The sequence below is a fragment of the Budorcas taxicolor genome, chromosome 5, assembly GCF_023091745.1.
Source record: "Budorcas taxicolor isolate Tak-1 chromosome 5, Takin1.1, whole genome shotgun sequence".
Classification (NCBI taxonomy): Eukaryota; Metazoa; Chordata; class Mammalia; order Artiodactyla; family Bovidae; genus Budorcas; species Budorcas taxicolor.
Genome location: NC_068914.1, coordinates 118,081,297 through 118,099,395, shown reverse-complemented (window position 1 = coordinate 118,099,395; position 18,099 = coordinate 118,081,297). Strand labels below are relative to the sequence as shown.

At 50.8% G+C, this 18,099-nt stretch overlaps 1 pseudogene; it reads right to left on the bottom strand.

Moving 5' to 3' along the window:
- Nucleotides 1–1,561: 1,561 nt before the first annotated feature.
- LOC128048194 (apolipoprotein L2-like) lies at nucleotides 1,562–17,647 on the bottom strand (annotated as a pseudogene).
- Between the last annotated feature and the right edge of the window lie 452 nt (nucleotides 17,648–18,099).

The following is an 18,099-nucleotide window of genomic DNA, read 5'->3' as shown; positions in this document are numbered from 1 at the left end:
ACAGCTGTGCGTCTCTGCAGTGAGAACACCAGCTGTGAGTCTCTGCAATGAGAACACAGACACCCTCTGGGCCCAGATAAACTCTGGGAAGCAAAAGTGAAAGTCAAAACCCTGATTTCTGAGTGACTCAAGTCAAACAAACATCCTGCCCACCAGGCCCCACCCTGGGCTACTCCCACCATCTTGCTGACACCCTAGACAAACAAATCCAGTCCTGACATTCCACGTCCTACTTGACACAGTCCACCCTGCCTCGGGCTCCTTGAAGGAAGACCTGCCACCAACACCGTGTGAGGCCCCTGGCAAATCACTCCTATATATTTCTATCTTCTCACCCACCAACCCCACACTCACCAGCCAGCCACCTTTGTGCCACCAGCACGTGGTACCATCCCTGAACACACCAGTTGCTCAGTGCATGCTGGTCACATTCTGCTGTGGAGGGCCACGCTCATGTGGCTGCCAGGATTCGCTCACACAGGTTCTTTTGTCAGGGACACCTGCTGCATCCTGCCTGGAGAAACGCTTTCTCAAAGCCCAAATCTGAGCAGCCTCCTCTGAGAAGCCCTCCGTGACCTCACCTGCAGAGCCCACCATTTCCTGCTCTGTGCCCATGGTGCCTGGAAGAGGGGCCTAAGGTCATCCCACAGCCACTCTAAGCCCCGTCTCCACCCCTAGGATCAGATCCCTCTAGACTTAGCCCCGCGGGCAGGGACGGAACTAGCGCCTTTAGTCCCGGTGGCCCACAGGAGGAGGCCCAGCCTTGGTGGTCACTGCCATAAGGTGGATGCAGAAGTTCATGGGAAGGGCTGAGAGCACGCTGCCCTTTTCTACCTCAGCTTATCTCCACCTGACAACAGATTTTTTTCTCTCCAAATGGAAGACTTTTATCAGAAAACCAGTGTCCTGGCGACTCAGAGAAGTCTGCAACGGAGAGCTGGCCCTGCCTCCATTTGGTTCCTGAGCAAAGAGCCTCTGTGGGCGGGGCTGAGCGAGTGCCAGGCACTGTGCTCGCACCGTCCACGCCTTTCCTGTTTCACAGATGAAGAAATGCAGGTCAAGTTCCCACAGTCTGAGAGGTCTGCTACTGGACTGCTGGTGAACTTTCTGGTTTGCCTCAAGCAGAAGTGGCTGCAGTAGACCTGGATGCCCCACGGAGGCCCGCCTGCCCTTCCCTCAGGGCGGCTTCACCCCAGGAAACGTCCCTGGGCCATTATGGTCCCCTCCCCCCAGGTTTGAGGGAGGGACAGGAGATTATTCCATGAGGATAGCCAACCATAGTTTGGTCTTAAAGCCAACTGTTATGTATCTGATGTGTTTTGCAGATAAGGGAGCTGAGAGGAGGGGAGAGGGGGGTGTTCTTCCAGCAACTCAGGGACTTGTGTTTGGTGGGAGAATGTCAGCAGCTCACGTCTTGCAAACATTCATTTGACACCGTGTTTCTAGAGCTCAGGGCTCAGGGCAGGACAGACGCCCCAGAGCCCAGACACAGAGGAGTCAAGGGGCAAACAGGCAGCTGCCCTGCCCACTGACCTGCACAAGTCTGCTCCCACAGGAGCTGCTAGAACTCAAGGATGCCTATTCCCCAGAGCTCAGGGTCCTCTGGGGACAGCCAGATCTGGGTGTCACACCTACAGAAGGGACACAGGGAGCAACAGTGGGAGGCAGGGGTTTTTCTGCAGGCAAAATCGGAGCACAGTCACCCCTCTCGCCTGCTCACTTTAAACCTCAGGCAGAAATCCAGGAAGCAGGGGGCAGGAAAGTCATGTGGGCCTCCCCAGGGGACACCTGCCTGGGTGACGGCGGCCAGGCCCTGCTTCCTCAGTGCCTCCACCACAGGACAGCTGGGGGCCTTGAGCTGGTGGTGGGCATCCCAGGACTCACTTCCTGGCCAGGTAGCCCCTGCATCAGGCCTGGAAGCCGATGATGATGTCAGTGATCTTCAGTTCCCGCTCCTCCTCCAGGTGGGCTAGCACGGTAGCCCAAAGAAAAACTTGCTCTGGCCCATGCGGTACAGGTTACTCTCAATCTCCAGGGCCTTGATCTAGAAGAGGAGAGCTGGCCGCTAACCACATGCCACCCCAGCCACCACGGAGTCCTAGAGAAAGACCAAGGCCCTGGATCGCTCTTAATGCTCTGCGGACAGACTTCTGGTGCAGGGAAAGCGGGGTGGAGGGACGCCAGGAAGGGGGCACGTGGGGGCCAGCAAGGGACAGGTAAGGAGTCAGACTTGCAGAGAAACACAGAACCTGGGCCCTGAAGGGATTTTACCTGCTGGCGTCTCTGTCCCTGTGCATTTCTAACAAAGGTGGCAGTGGACATCGGGGCTCTGGTACATTGCCCTAGGTAATCAGAGAAAGAGTGTTTCTTTAAACAGGTTGTTTAAAGTCAAGAGGGGCTTCGACATACTTAGGAAGCTAACGAGCGAAGCAAGGGAAGCCAAGAAAGTGGGGCCAGGAGCAGGATGGCGCACAAGGACCACAAGTGGCTTGGGAGCAGCGCTGTGACAGGGCAAGTCTCTCATCAACAACTGTCATTGACGAGGAGGCTGGGCCCAGACGGTATAACCCAGCATCCGAATGTAACCAATTGTTAGATACTCTGCGCAAGCAACACAATTTGCTGAGAAGAACCAGCTTTCTTCTAAGCCAGCACCTCCACAGACTGAGGACACCCCTGTTCAATTAGCTCCATGCCCTGGGATCCAGCCACTGGAGGCTGTGCGCCAGGTGGTGTGAACATGCCCTCATAGATGGCCTTGGCCACACCTTGATGGCGAAGTCAGCCTGCAGGGACACCCGGGGCAAGGGGCGGGTTTGGGGGATGGGTCAGACACAGGGAGCCTTTAAGCACTCATTCCCTTACCCCACTCCAGTACTCTTGCCTGGAAAATCCCATTGACGGAGGAGCCTGGTAGGCTGCAGTCCATGGGGTCGCTGAGAGTTGGACGCAACTCAGTGACTTCATTTTCACTTTTCACTTTCATGCACTGGAAAAGGAAATGGCAACCCACTCCAGTGTTCTTGCTTGGAGAATCCCAGGGACGGCGGAGCCTACCACAACAATGTCATCTGCAGGGCCCACCCCCAGAAAAACAGCCTCAAAGATGAGGGAAAAACTTCATACACAAATATGTTCACTGCCGTGTTATTTAAAATGAAGGAAGTTGCAAGAGCCTAAATTCCAACAATATGGGCAGAGTGAACTTAGACATTTGCAAAGTGTTAGCCATTCACTTGTGTTCAAAACTTGTGAAGCCATGGACTGTAGCTCGCCAGACTCCTCAGTCCATGAAATTCTCCAGGCAAGAATACTGGAGTGGGTTGCCATTCTCTTCTCCAGGAAGTCTTCCCAACCCAGGGATATGAACTTGGGTCTCCCGCATTACGGGCAGACTCTTTAGGGTCTGGCCACCAGGCAAAGACCTTTTTAAAATATAGGGATGAACTGAAGTATGTACAGAAGAAATGAAAAGATTTTTGAGATTTGCTTGTAAAAACATAGCTGCACTGTAGGGAGATGTCCAATAATCTCACTGGGGGAATTCTTTTACTTCTCTAAGTTTTACCCCATTTTCTGAATCTGAACCGTTAGTTGTAGTGTTTTCATAATGAAATATACAGCTTCTTTAATTATCAGGTTAAAAAACGGTTGGGCATAACACGTCTGCTGTCTTTCAAAAGCAATGTCCCTATCTTTGGAGGGAGGGCTCTGCCCAGATTCAGCGGTCATCACCGGTATGAGGTCCAGGACAGCACCCTTTGAAAAAGAACAAGTTAATGAGAACTTCCAGGCATTTCTGAGAGATGGGAGCAGGATCTTAAAGATGCCCAGCACCAAGGCATGAGAGAAACGCGAAATTGTCAACAGAGGCTCTGCCCAGAGGCACTCAGGTCCTGGGTGGTTGGCAAGTGTGTGCAGCACACATCCCTGCCCACCTCTCCCCATGGGGGACAGGACAGCAGGTAGGGACAGACAGCAGCATGGTCTGGGCTCCCACGGGGGTGGGCACTCTGCGCTGGACCCAGGGTGAGCTGAGTTACAGAAACAACACATGCTGGCTTCACTTCCTCCTGGAACAGGACACCCTGAGTTCTCCCGACCAATCAGCTCAACTTGGATCAGGGAGGAGGTTCAAGGCACCCAGAGGGCCCACCCAGGATGGCTTCCTAGGCAGGGCATCAGCCATTCTCCTGGTCCCTGGGCCCAGCTTCCTCCTGTCCTCCATTGGGGTGACAGGCACCTGCTCTCAGAGGTGCAGTGAGGTCCTGATTAGGACCCAGGTGACAGTGCTGACACAGCGATGGCCCAGCCCAGGCTCCACAGGGGTGAATTTCCCCGCAGGAAAGAGGAACAGGGAGTGGGACCCAGTGAAGACTGGGATCGGGAGAGCAATGCTCCTGGGGGCCGGGGTCTCTACTGCACTCCCTGTTGCTGCACATACATAATATACAGGCAGGGCACTGGGAAAGGAGCCCGATGGACCAGGAGAAGCACTGGCATCGCGCGGGGGCCCTTCACCCCTGACATCCCTGCAGACGCAGCAGGTGGAGGTGATTCGTGTTTGTCTCCAGCTAGGGAAGTGGGCGGTGCACTTGCTGTCGTGTGTGGGGTACTTAGACCCAGAATAGCGTGAGGAGAGTTGTGTCTGTTGGTCTGGGCAGAGGACACGTGTGCATTCAGGAATCACTCAATCTGGAGTGTCTCTACCTGAGATTCCCCCCAGGGTTCGGGTCCCTGTTACTCATTCATCTTCCTCATCCTTCAGCCTGAACTATTAGTCCAAGGATACTGTCCCCAGGCCCAAGTTATTCTGTCTCTTGGGAACTTGACACTGGGATTCCAGGTGTTTGGACCTAAGGCCCCTGCTCACGGGACCTCAGGGGACAGACTGTGGGATCCTGGAGGGGGACACGTCCTTCTTCCTGTCCTCCCTGAACTGTGCACATTTGGGATTCTTTCTATCCTCTGACCTGGACTTCTTCCCTCTCAGTGCATCCTCTTCTGTGCTCATTTAGCCAGACACAGTTTCTGTTGCTCAGAACCACAAGAATCTCACCTGACACGGGTCACTGTGGAGTTGCATCAGCCGCACATTGAGCTCACTGGAGTCCAGCTCTAAGGGTTCAGGGGGAGATTGGGGTGGACACAGAATGGTTCTGTACCCAGTGCCTGAAACCCTGCCCAGAGAAGTCTGTGCAGGATTTAAATTCCCCAGGAACTGAAGAAGAACTGATGAAGGAATGAACTGACATTTCTGAAGGTCAGGCAGGTGATGGCCATGACTGCTGACATCTTCAAGAAGAAATGAGAGGACCGGTTGAAGCCTCAGGAAAACATGGGCTGAGAGGGAGTCAGAGGCACTGAGGAAAGTCTTCTGAGGGAGGTTTGGACAAAAGTGTGGAGAAGGCTCTGCAGCACGTGTGAAGGGACTTAGGAGATGTCCTGGGAACATTTCCAAGTCCCAAGTCTCTGGTTTCCTGCCCTGGGCTCCAGGCGTGGGAGACTGTTAGGCGCTCACATGCTCCACACATGGAAACGCAGAGAGTCAGTGCCCCGTGAAGCAGGCTCGTGGGGGTAAGAGCAACACCCAGATGTTGCCCTTTCCTCCCTGGAGAGGAGGAACCTGAGGCATCCCATTACAGCTCCTCAGAAGGTCGTGGCAGGTGCAATCCCAGATGGGTGACCAGGTGAGAACATGGCCTTGGATGGACTTTCCCTCCTTCCTGCCCACTTCCCCCAGCCCCTCAGTCCTGCTCCTGGGGATGGAGTGAGCCTGGCCTCCAGCTCTGCCCTTGGGGGACCACAGGCTCTAGCAGGTAGGCTGCAAGGAGGCTTTGAGTGTCTGTGCTCAGAGTCATAGGCAGCCGTGGAGGAGGGGAAGCAGATAGGGCTAAGATCAATATTCTGAAGAGTCATTCTAGCCCTGCGTGGGGAATAGACAGGTGAGGCAGGGCAGTGCCCCCAGATAAGCACAGGAAAACTGTTCTGGAAGTTCCTGCAGGAGTCCTGGTGAAACGTGAAGGCAGCCTGGGTGAGGCGTGTGCTGTCTCTCCCTACCCCTCTGCTGAACCCCCCTCAAACCTGCACACAAGCCCTCGGCTCTCAATCACCCTCAGGTGCCCCGTGTCCATCTTGGTCCCCGGAGGCTGGAGGAAGACCATCCCCGTGCTCAGCCCAATTCAGACGACATGGGCTCCCACGGGTGTCCCTGGGGCCTGCGGTGCTCCAGGGTCTGAGGGAAACGACTTTATGCGAGCCCAGCGGGCAGGCAGGAGGAGCCATGGAGGACGTGCGCCCTGAGACCTTGGGCGACAGGCTCCCGGGGAAGGAGGTCGGGCATCCGGAGCCCAGCTGAGCTCATCAGTCAATGCAAGGAAGCCTCAGTGAATCAGCTCGTATTTATTGAACTGAAGTCTGTGGAACACAATGTGGAGAGAGGCAGATGGCCCTAAATACCTTGTTCTGCTCCATCCCCAACTGAGGAGGAAACTGAGGGTCAGAGAGGCCTTGTCTGTTGACCCCAGGCTGGTTGATCCCCTTGACACACCGCATAGTTCCTTGACCTGTTGATGCCTTCTGCTTTCATCTTTCTTTCTGTTTTTCCCAAATCAATCCCTGTTCCTACACAACACTGGGAATTTCATGGGAATTTCGTCGGTCTCTCGGTGCACCCTGAACTCAAAGGGCACCTGGATGCTTGCCAGATGCTCCATCCACTGTGTTACCACACCCCTGCTGCCACCATCATCATCACCACCACGGTCATCAAGAAGCCACTGCCTGAAGCTCTACACAGACCGTTCTTCAGAGAAGATATACAGATGGCTAGCCAGCATATGTAAAGAGGCTGAACACTGCTGATTATTCAGTTCAGTTCAGCTCAGTCGCTCAGTTGCATCCGACTCTTCACGACCCCATGGACCACAGCACGCCAGGCCTCCCTGTCCATCACCACCTCCCGGAGTCTACTCAAACTCATCTCCATTGAGTCAGTGATGCCATCCAACCAGCTCATCCTGTGTGTATGCTAGTCAAAACTATAATAAGGGATCACCCCCTACCTATCAGAATGGCCATCAAGTAAAAGTCCTCAATCAATATTAAAGATGATGTGGAGAAAAGGCAAGCCTCCTACACTGTTGCTGAGAATATAAATTGGTGTGGCCATTGTGGAAAACAGTAAAGAAGTTCCTTAAAAACTAAAAATAGAGCTATCCTGTGATCCAGCGATCCCATTCAGGGCATATATTTGGAAAAGAAAAAGTTCCAATTGGAAAAGATACACGCACCCCATGTTCACAGCAGCACTATTCACAATAGCCAAAGCATGGAAGCAACCCAGATGTTGTCAGCAGATGCAGGGATAGAGACAATGTGGTCCATACACACGGCGGAATATCACTCAGCCATAAAAAGGATGGAAGAATGCCTTCTGTAGTGACATGTATGGATCTAGAGGTGATCATGCTCAGTGAAGTAAGTCTGGCAGAAAAGACAGATATGTAATATCACTTGCATGGAGAATCTAAGAAGGAGTCTAGGTGGTTGCCTGGTGCTCTAGGGGCTAGAATTTGGTGGTTTTGCTGCTATGGCCACGTTTATCCCACATTAAGGATCTGAGATCCCACAAACTGCTAGGCATGGCCAAAAAAAAAAATAAAAGAGTCCAAATGAACTTATGAACAAACCAAAATAGACTCATACTCATAGAAAACATAACTTGTTGTTACTAAAGAGAGAGAGGGGTAAACTAGGAGTATGGGATTAACAGATGCACACTACCATACATAAAATAGATTAAAAAAACAGGGACTTTATGTATAACACAGGGAATAATAGTATCTTATAATAATCTGTAATGAAAAAAAGTAAAAAGAATATAGATATATACACAGATTATGTATAACTGAATCACTTAGATGTTCACCTGAACTAACAGAATATTGTAAATCAACTCTACTTCAATTAAAGAAACAAGGAGACAAAAGAAGTCACAGCCTAATTAAGAAAATGCTGGGTTCAAAGGCGAGTTGTTGGAGAAGTCGGGCTAGAGGCCACCACCAGGGGGAGACTGTTCTTGCTGAGGCATCAGACCCCGGGAAGGGCGAGAGAGAGTAGCCCCTGCTACTTCTCCTGGATCCCAACGATCCTGCCTCTCTGACTATCCCCCATTTTCAGCCCTTCCGTATTTCTGTGTCTCGTTGCCAGTTCCCCTGCCTCTCCCTTTATTCTGCAGCCAGTGTTGTCTTTAGTTCAAAGTAAGTGGTTTCTGAAGCAAAGGGAGTTAGGGGGAGAATGGATACATGTATGTGAATGGCTGCGTCCCTGCACTGTTCACCTGAAACTATCACAGCACTGTTAATCGACTATTCCCCAATACAAATAGAAAGTTCATAGTGTGAAAAAAATTAGAGGTTTCTCCCTTGCCCCGCCCATTCTCCAGTCCCCCTTCGTCCCTTAATCCAGGCTCCTCCTCTCTCCCCATCTATCACCTACGTTCACCCCTCCCCTCCCGGGCTCAGCTGCAGAAACGCCAGTTTCCTAACCCTCAGCTCCAACAAGTTTGTCTCACTCTCCTTTTTTCCCTGAGAATGTGCCTCCGCACCTGGACCCTGAATGTGTCCCTGGACCCTCACTCTCTGGGGGTGGTGGAGTGGGCTCCTCTTGCAGACGCCTGTAGATCTGGGTGAGCTCCTCCAGCTCCCTCTCTGGCTCCCTGGCCCGCTGCCACAGGGTTTCAGCCGATGCTGCCTTTGCACCATCGTGCAGGTGCATTGACTCCTTCACCAGAAGCCCACATCCACCAGGAGGAAGACCCAGCAGTGGCCGCCCCCGCGATCCGGGCTCCTTTGGTAACTGCCAAAGCCGTGCCTTTGAAACCTGCCTCTACCTGCTGGATGGCTGGGGCTGCGATTCTCCCAGGGCTCAGGTAGACGTTTGCATTGACTTCAGAGCCAGGGTTGGCTTCACCTGTCTCCATGGCATGTATATTTATTCCAAGGTGTTTCTCGGCTTTTGCCAGTTTCTCTGTTGTGGGAACAATGTGGGGGTTGCTCTTGAGTACCTCTAGGAGCACCTTCCACTTCTTGACACCAATTGACATCAATTGACTGGCTTTGTTTTTTGCTGATGACCTACTCACATGCTCCACGATGCTGGTGGACACAGCGGTCACAGCAGCCGCTGCTCCCAGCCCTATTCCAGTGGCTGAGAGTGCCACACTGGCCCCCGCTGTCACGGGTGCTAGAGCCAGGCCGAGGATGGTCAGGGTGCCAGATAAAGCGCCGGTGCTGTGGGCCACCACATTGGAGATGGTACAGTCCCTGGGACCTTTCCAACACTGTCTGCAAGCTCCCGGAGCTTGCTTTTGAGCTCCACCAGCGGCTGTGTCACCTGAGAAAACTTCTTCAGAAACCTCTTCCTATCCAGCTGCTCTTCTGGGAGCGTTTCTTGCTCCTTCCCAGCCAAGTCTCTTTCCAGTTCATTCAGATGTTCGTGTAGAGCACTCACGTCTTCCCTGTAACAATGAAGGTCAAGGGGTTAGAAAGGCAGTTTGCTTGTCTGTAAAATAGATTCAAAAACGTCTGTTCTGCATAAATACAGAGAGAGTGCTCTAAATCAATTAGAAAAGAAATTTACAAAAGTAAAATTTCCTCTTTCAACATTAAACACAGGTTTTATGCCTTGTAGATGCTCCATATACTTCTTCAGTCCTCTAACAGATAAACAAAAGTCACCTTAGGATACGCGTAACTTAAGAGAGGTATTTGATGGAATTCCCTGGTGGTCCAGAGGTTATGACTCTGCACTCCCACTGCCTCGGGCATGACTTAGTCCCTGGTCAGGGACCAAGGATCCCACGAGCCATGTGGCTCAGCCAAAAAAAAAAAAAAACTCATTTGGTAGGGATGTCTCAGAGGCAGGGCATCACCAGCACTTCGAAAGAGTTGGTGAGTGGGAACTCCACAGAGAAACAAAGAGAAGAGGGATCAGAGCAGAAAGCCTGCATTCGGAGGCCTCGGTGTGTAGCGAGGGGTCAACCTGATCTTTGCCCTTGGCTACTGGGAAGTGGTCCCTAAGCCCCTAGAATATTCTTGCTGATACGAGTGTCCTTGTCTGCCTGGGCCTTTTGGCCACTGTTCAGTCTGACTAGGAGACATGTGATGGGGCCTCTGGAGGAGCTGGACTCTAGGACATTAGTCTGACCTCAGGGAAGCGCTGGAGACCACAAGTCAGGATAATTTTTTTTTAATGGGTGAGTGTCCCTGGCAGGCAGTGTTCCGTGTTCCCTGCCATACACCGAGTTCCAGAACAGTAACGCATCCTGGGGACAATCGAAGCTTCGGGTGTGAAATCCACCCAGACTCTGCCCTGTGGCTGATGGAAACCCACAGGCTTCCTGTAATACACTGGGATCAGGATGGCTCTCAGTGAGTCCTGTCTGCTCTATAGAGAATTCTCAAACCTGAGGGTGGTTTTGGGGTTCCCCTAAATTTGCCGTTGGTTCAAATGAAAGCATAGTCCTGGGCACTGTGCCCTCACCCTTTGCAGACTGGCTGTCTCTGTGACTTAGAATTTGTAGAAAATAAAAAGCCCAAAGTCAGAACTAGAAGGCACCTTAACAGTCCTTTAGTCTGCCATCTGCTGTCTTCTAAGGTTTGTGTCCTTGGCCTTCCCAGCAGCAGGTCCCTGAGTCCATCCACTGCCCTAGCTGCCTGGAGATCAGGAGATGTGTTGCTGGTTCCCCTGGTCTCTGCAGCCTACCTCACTGACTCCTGACCCAGCACCCAGCACCCCTGACCTCTCAGGGGTCACATGTTAATTTGGGACAGCCTCATGAGCCTGTACCCCAAGGCCATGTGGAACTTTGTGGATCCTCTAAAGGTTCAAGAGACTTGAGGAAACACCCATCTGAACGGCTGAGCCTGAAGAGACCAGCACTTGCACAGCGGGTGGAGGAAGTGTTTTCCTCATTGGTGGGGATGCGTGAGGCTCCTCAGAATCCCTCAAATGACACACAATCGCAGCTACTCACTGTGACCCTGGAGGGCTCACTGAGCCACAAGGCCTTCCATGTCAGGGAGGCTCCATGTGGATTAGAAGAGGGTCCCAGATGGAGTGAGAACCCAGGTCCCAGGCAGGTTGTGCAGACAGGGTCACCCAGGGCCCTCTAGCCCAGCATGAGGGGATCCTGTCAGGGAGGGAAGAAATGTCCCCCCTCCCCCTCAGGGGGCCTCTGCCAGGGTCACAGACCCTTCAGTCCTGTGTCCTCGGGGCCCACTCTCCTCACTCTAGTCCCGGTCATGCTGCCCAAGCCTGCCTACTCGTCCTCCAGCCTGGACCCTCTGCTCCACCCTGACCCTGGGTCTGACCCTGGTCCAGGCCTCCCTGGGCTTTTGGACGAGATGATTGCACTTGGTTCCCCACCTCTGACCTGCAGTTCACTCTGAGGCCATCACCACAGTCCATCAGACTGAATTGCTATTCCCACGGACACATGCAAATCTGAAGCCCTAACACATAAGCCCAGAGCCAAGGAGCCGGGCAGGGCTAGATCCAGGATCCCACCAGCTCCGCCCAGTTCCTCTCCAGCCTCTCTGCTTTATGGGCCAGCAGGATCCTGCAGGCTTGGTGCAGTTCCCAAGATGGGGACTAGAAAGGCTTTGTCTAGGCAGAAGCCCGAGTAATACAAACGATGGCGTCAGGATTTCCTGACTTGCCCCAAAGGAAATTCTGCTTGGTTCTCATCACCAGAGAGAAAATTCTTCCCAACAAGCTTTTTAAATGTTAGTATTGATTGAGTACCTACTCTGTATCACTCATTATGGGAAGATCGTTGCATGCATGATCTCAGTATCCTCACAATAAAACTGAACAGATGAGGAAGCTAAGGCAGAGAATAGCTCAGTAATTTGTCCAAGGTAGTATAACCAGCCCTGTCCTTGCAGGTTTCATCTTTTCTCAACCTGAGGTTGTTCAATGCCAGCAAATGACACGGAGGAAACATTCCTCATGAGATATTGAGAAGGAACATCCTCAACCCCCACCATAGTGGCCTGCTTGGAGGAGGTGTGCCTGCTAGCAAAACTCTAGTCTGGTGCTGCAGGGTGTGGGTGACCTTCCTGACGCCAATACACCTGTACAGGTTACCTGGACAAACCAGCATTAGCCTCAATTTTCTTCAGGAATTCAGTCAGCAGGAGAAGCAGTTCCTCTCTGCTCAGTATGTCCCAGAGACACTCAGCAACATCCTCAAAAAAGATCTCAATATCTAGATGAAAGGAAAGGGAATGAGGTTAGAAGAGCTTGTGAAGAGAAAAAGGGAAAGTGTTAGTCGCTGAGTCTTATTTGACTCTTTGTGACCCCGTGGGCTGTAGCCGGCTCCTCTGTCCATGGGGTTCTTCAAGCAAGGATACTGGAGTGAGTAGCCATTGCCTCCTCCAGGGGATCTTCCCAACCTAGGGATAAAATCCAGATCTCCCACATTGCTGGCAGATTCTTTACTGTCTGAGTCACTGGGAAAGTGCTGAAGATTTTGTGGTGGATCATAAATGGTATTGGGTAGCTTTTTTTTTTTAACCCTGTGTAACCTGGGGGAGGGCTCACAGATTTTGACAATCCACTCTAGAACAGGTATCTAGATCACCATGGCGACAGAAGTTGTTGAGAGCTATTGAGTGTTTGAATTTGGTGGACCCAAAGTGCTGAAACTCCAGTCGGATGTTGCTGTACCAATTCTGAAAGACCACCCGGTTCCCCAAAGTCCAAGCATGTGGTGTAAACCCAGTGGACGCATATATCCGCTCTGGCACTCACAGTATAAAACCACTTCTACTTTATACTCCTAGCTGAGATGTGGCTGGGATAGTAGAAGCTGCTAGACAGATTGTATCTGCTTTCAAGAAAGGTGACGTTCACTACCAGGACGGTCTCTGGGGGCTACACCGAGTTTGCTCTGGGAGCCCTTCACACTGTTTACACACTTTCCCAAAAAACTGGACTTTAAACAAGAAGTTGCCATCAGCATCTCATGTTTTACTGCTTATCGAGTCTGCTCCACAGTGCCCGTGAAAGCTGGAGAAAGTGTTCTGGGGCAGGCGGAGGAGCTGGAAGAGCAGCATGCCACATGGTTAGAGCTTACGGCTTAAAGATTTTGGGCACAGCCACTACTGAGGAAGGACAAAAGATTGCTTTCCAAAATGGAGCCCACGAAGTGTTTAATCCCAAAGAAGCTAATAATATTGATAAAACTAAGAAATCTGTTGGTGAAAAAAGAGTTGATGTGATTATTGAAATGTTTGCTAATGTCAAATTTAGCGAAGATTTAAATTTTTTGTCACATGGAGGACGAGTAATAGCTGTTGGCCGCAGAGGTCCTATTGAAATTAACCCACAGGATCCGTAACAAGGAATATAGCATAAGAGGAGTAGCTCTCCCTTCATCCTCCAAGGAGGAACTCCAGCAGTTTGCAGCAGCCCTCCAAGCCGGAATGAATTGGTTAGTTGAGACTAGTAATAGGTCCCCGGTATTCACTGGAGAAGGTGGCCCAGGTTCATGAAGATATCATTCACAGCAGTGGCGCCACAGGAAAAATGATTCTTCTCTTAAAATCATTAATCACTCCATTGATTTCCTGTGTGATTAAGAGGTTTCTTACCTTAGTTTTATGTACACTGCATTTGCTCTGCTTAGCAATCGTTCGATTCAGTGAGTTTCTTCCATTTAAAAAAATATTTATCTTAGGATTCATAGGCGTTGGAGTGCAGTTTATTTTATAGCTGGGAATATGCTTATGCCTTCTACCTCTCATCAAGGAATAGTGGGAAATAGGATGTTGTGGTCACTTGGCTCTGGAGGACATTACAGAAATTCCTAACCAATGCTTATCATGAATTCCATACCTTTGCCTAAAACATGCTAATTCAAAATAGGACTCTTGATTCCCAAGCCTACTTCTCTTTACAAAGGTTCTTTAGTCTCTGATTAGCCCAGAACCATATTGGACTCTGACGATTCTCTGAACTAAATGAGACCCCTTTTCTAAACTAATCTCATCTAGATCTACAGGTGTCTCAGAAGGGCAAGATAAACCATGTCCAGAGAAATCTGTTAGTTTTCCAATATTCCCCAGTATTTTATGCTATCACTAGATTAGTCACTGACTACCAATGATCCATGTACTCTCTGAGGACATCAGCCTTCTCTCTGGTGTAATATGATACTAGGTGCGTAGTTGGGCTTCCCAGGAGGCACTGGTGGTACAGATTCTGCCTGCCAGTGCAGGAGATGTAGGAGATGTGGGCTTGACCCCTGGGTCAGGAAGATCCCCTGGAGAAGGGCGTGGCAACCCACTCCAGTATTCATGCCTGGAGAATCCCAAGGACAGAGGGGCCTGGTGGGCTACATACAGTACATAGGGCTGCAAAGAGTCGCACAGGATGAAGTGACTTAGCACATCAGGTGCATGGTTTCCACATATATACGCACTGATTGGTTCAACTTGTTTCCAGCCGCATGAAGGCTTTCAAGTTACACATGGCACGTGCCACAGCCTTCTCTAACTATTACTTGGGGCCTCCTGGATCAAAGATCCTCAATATGAGGGTAAGCAGAACATGCTGCCTCAACAATTTAGGGTCTGTGTCCCCGGCCAGCTCAAAGCAGTCTGAACAGAATTGCCACCCTTTTCCCCTAGTAGCCATATTCTCCTAAATGAAAAGGGGAGAAATAAAGGATTACAGTCAGGGAGGAAGGATAGGGGTCCCCACGTGGCAGGAGGAAATAAACTGCTAGTGGCAGACGTTTCCCCCTTATCTACATGAGATTGAAAGGCTCCTTGTAATCCTGTATTGCCATGACGCTACCTGGTGCCCCCTGAACTTAACTTTTTCTCAAACCTTGAGCTAACCAATGTGTATTTCTCATGGAAATGTTTTTCTTAAGCTGTGTTATTGAAACTATTCATTTGCTTGGAAATCTGCCTTTCTTCAAGATTCATGTCAATTGTTTTATGGCCAGAGGTGCCATTCTATCTCAAAATGCACGTTGTGGGAGAGGAGCCCGGTACAGCACTCTCTGTCTGAGGCATTTCTTTTATCCGATCAGCAGCTTGCTATCAGGCATATAATGCCTTGCTAAAAACTAGCAAGGGGGCACTCTTTCTGTCCCCTTCTGAAGTCCTTGTTAGAAGCTTTCTCTACCCCATTTACACTTTAATAAAACTCTACTACAAAAAAGCTCTGAGTGATCCAACCTTGTCTCTGGCTCCAGGTTGAAGTCTTCTCTTTAGAGGCCAAGGATACCAGATTTGCTCACAACTCATGGAAGTAACCTTTCAGAATTGTATCTATGTGTGACAGGGATCGTATATTTTTATTTAAATTAATAAACAAAGTTTATGCCTTAAGAATGATCTGCTTTTGTTATCATAATATGATCACTGCAACAAATTCTAGAGCAAAATATTTTTTAAGTGCTATTTAGTATAAATTGTTGAAATTCATCTTCCTGAGTAGTGATCACCTGGGCTGTTGGTAGAGTCACCAGGGGTTATTGGCGGAACTGCTTTTCCCACCATCACCCTCCAATTCATATGTTGAAGCTTTAACCCCCAGTGACTGTATTCGAAGACTGGGCCTTTAAAGAGGCAATTGAGGTAAAATGAAGTCATAAGTGTGAGCCCCTAATCCAATAAGAGTGTTGTCTTTATTAGAAAAGAAGACACCAGATTCTCTCTCTTCCTGCCCCCTCCTCCAGAGGAAAGGCCATGTGAAGACACAGTTAGAGGGCAGCTGGGAATTGCAAGCCAGGTGGAGAGGTCTCACCAGAAACCGCCACTACCTTGATGATATTGGGCTTCCAACCCTCCAGAATCATTATCTAATCCTGGGATTTAGATGTCTTCAGGAATGTACAATTTTAATTTTTAGAAAGAGAACGAGGGCTTTCTAGGGTGTGACAGTGGTAAAGAATTCGCCTGCCAATGCAGGAGACACAGGAGTCGTGGGTTCGATCCCCGGGTTGGGAAGATCACCTGGAGTAGGAGATGGTAACTCACTCCAGTATTCTTGCCTGGAAAATCCCAAGAACAGAGGAGTCTGGCGGGCTACAGTCCATGAGGTCGCAAAGAACTGAACACGACTGAACCAATGAGCACGTGCACACACTCACAGAGAAAGAATCCAGGCGTGTGTGATTTGTGAGTTCCTGCTCCCAGCAGAGACTGGCAAAACCCTGCACATGCGTGCTCCATGTTTTGGCAGTGAAACAAAAGAATATTCACATGAAATGGGATAAAGACTGTAATGAGAATAATTAACCTCAGATCAGTACAGGGCAAGATCACTGCTCAAATGAGTGACCAAAATCCCTGTGTGATTTCAGGGATCTAGAGGTTACGGAACTGAAGGTAAGACATAGGCAACTAGGATATATATATATATATGGGAGGGGCTGGGACACGATGTAAGATGTGTTTCCTGGTACATGAACACACAGAGGCATTATTCTTATTTCACAGAAGAAGAACGTGAGACCCAGACAGGAGAAGGGACAGGCCAAGGCCAGTGAGCAGAAAGCTCAGAGGTGGAACCCAAGGTCAAGTGTCAGACACTTCTTGGACATGACTTTGACTCCCCCTTAATTTAAACTCCTGTGATTTCTTCATTCTGCGACATAGGGATTTTTTCAAGTAAATTTTGGTAGTGAGTATGCTGCAGCTGGAGGAGAGCATGGCAACTCACTCCAAAATTCTTCCCTGGAGAATCCCATGGACAGAGGGGCCGGGTGGGCTGCAGTCCATGGGGGTTGCAAAGAGTCAAAACGATTGAGCATCTAAGCACAGACTACAGCAGCACGCTGCAGCATACACAGAAGGAGAAGTGCAGCATTGTTCACATGAAGCTTCTAGAACATGATAAACCAGTGTTACCTAATTTTAAAAAAGGGTTTAGGACCACCCACCATTGAGTGAGACCACTATGTGAGAGGATCCTAATCGCAGACACTCAGAATGGGCAGGGGAGGGGATCAACCAGCTGAAGGAGAGGTGGAGCCAGATGTGACCCTGTGAACAACCCCGTCACCCCTCCCCTCCAAGGGGAAGGTGGCAAAGGTAGACGGGTTCGGTTCACTGTCCGCTGAGTCTTGCAGAGCAGCTGGGCAGGCGGCAGGGTGAGAGCTGAAGGAATGGTGTCTGTGGTGGTGCCCCAGGCTCTGGGAGCAGGAGGAGGCTCAGGCCAAGGGAGAGGGCAGGAGGAGCTCCAGGGGCCCTGGGCGACCTCCTCTTGCTGCCCTGCCTGGCCTTGGGGACTCCCTCTGCTCTCCCCCTCCCCATGGGCTGTCCTGGCCTCACTTCTGAGTCACTAGCAAGAGGGCAGTGTGGGAGGACGTGAGCACCGAGCAAGTGGCTCCTCAAGGAGACGACTGGGAAAGAGGCTCTGTGGACACACTCCCGTCGGGGGAACTTCACATGGCCCCCCTGAGGGGCTCCGGGACGCTTTTCCATCCTCTTCTTGGTTCTTGATTCCTCTGTAGGTTAACTCTGCCTGGAGGAACCACTCTCAATTCTGGGTCACGTGTAGGAACTGGCCAGAAAAGAGGCAGCTGCCTCCCTGAGCGGTCTCCGAGGTTTTCTGAGCTCATGGTGGCAGCAGCACGGTCTCAGAGATCTCCCTTCAGCTCCTGGTCTGCGTGAGGCTGGAAGGAGGTGTGACCTCACCCTTGGGGAGAGAAAACACAGACTGTGGGCTCGATCATGAGTGAGCGGCGGCTGAGGGAGCAGTGCGGGGTGAGGCCTCAGGGGGGTTCTTCTGGGACGGCCACCAGGGCCACCGGGAACTTAACCCAGCGTGGCTCTCTGTCCCCTGGGCTCTGCAGGTCACTAGTTAAGGAAAGCTACTCACCTCCCTCCAACTTCCTCCAAGTCAGAGTCCTGTTGGGGTACGAGGAGAAGATAATGACAGAGGAGACAGCCATCTGTGAAGTTATAGGGGTAATAAAGCCAGAGACAGAAGAACAGGCAGGAAGGAGCACTCTGGAAATTACGTGAGGCTGGAGCAGGTCTGTTACGAACCGGTAATAGGTGGTGTTGGTCC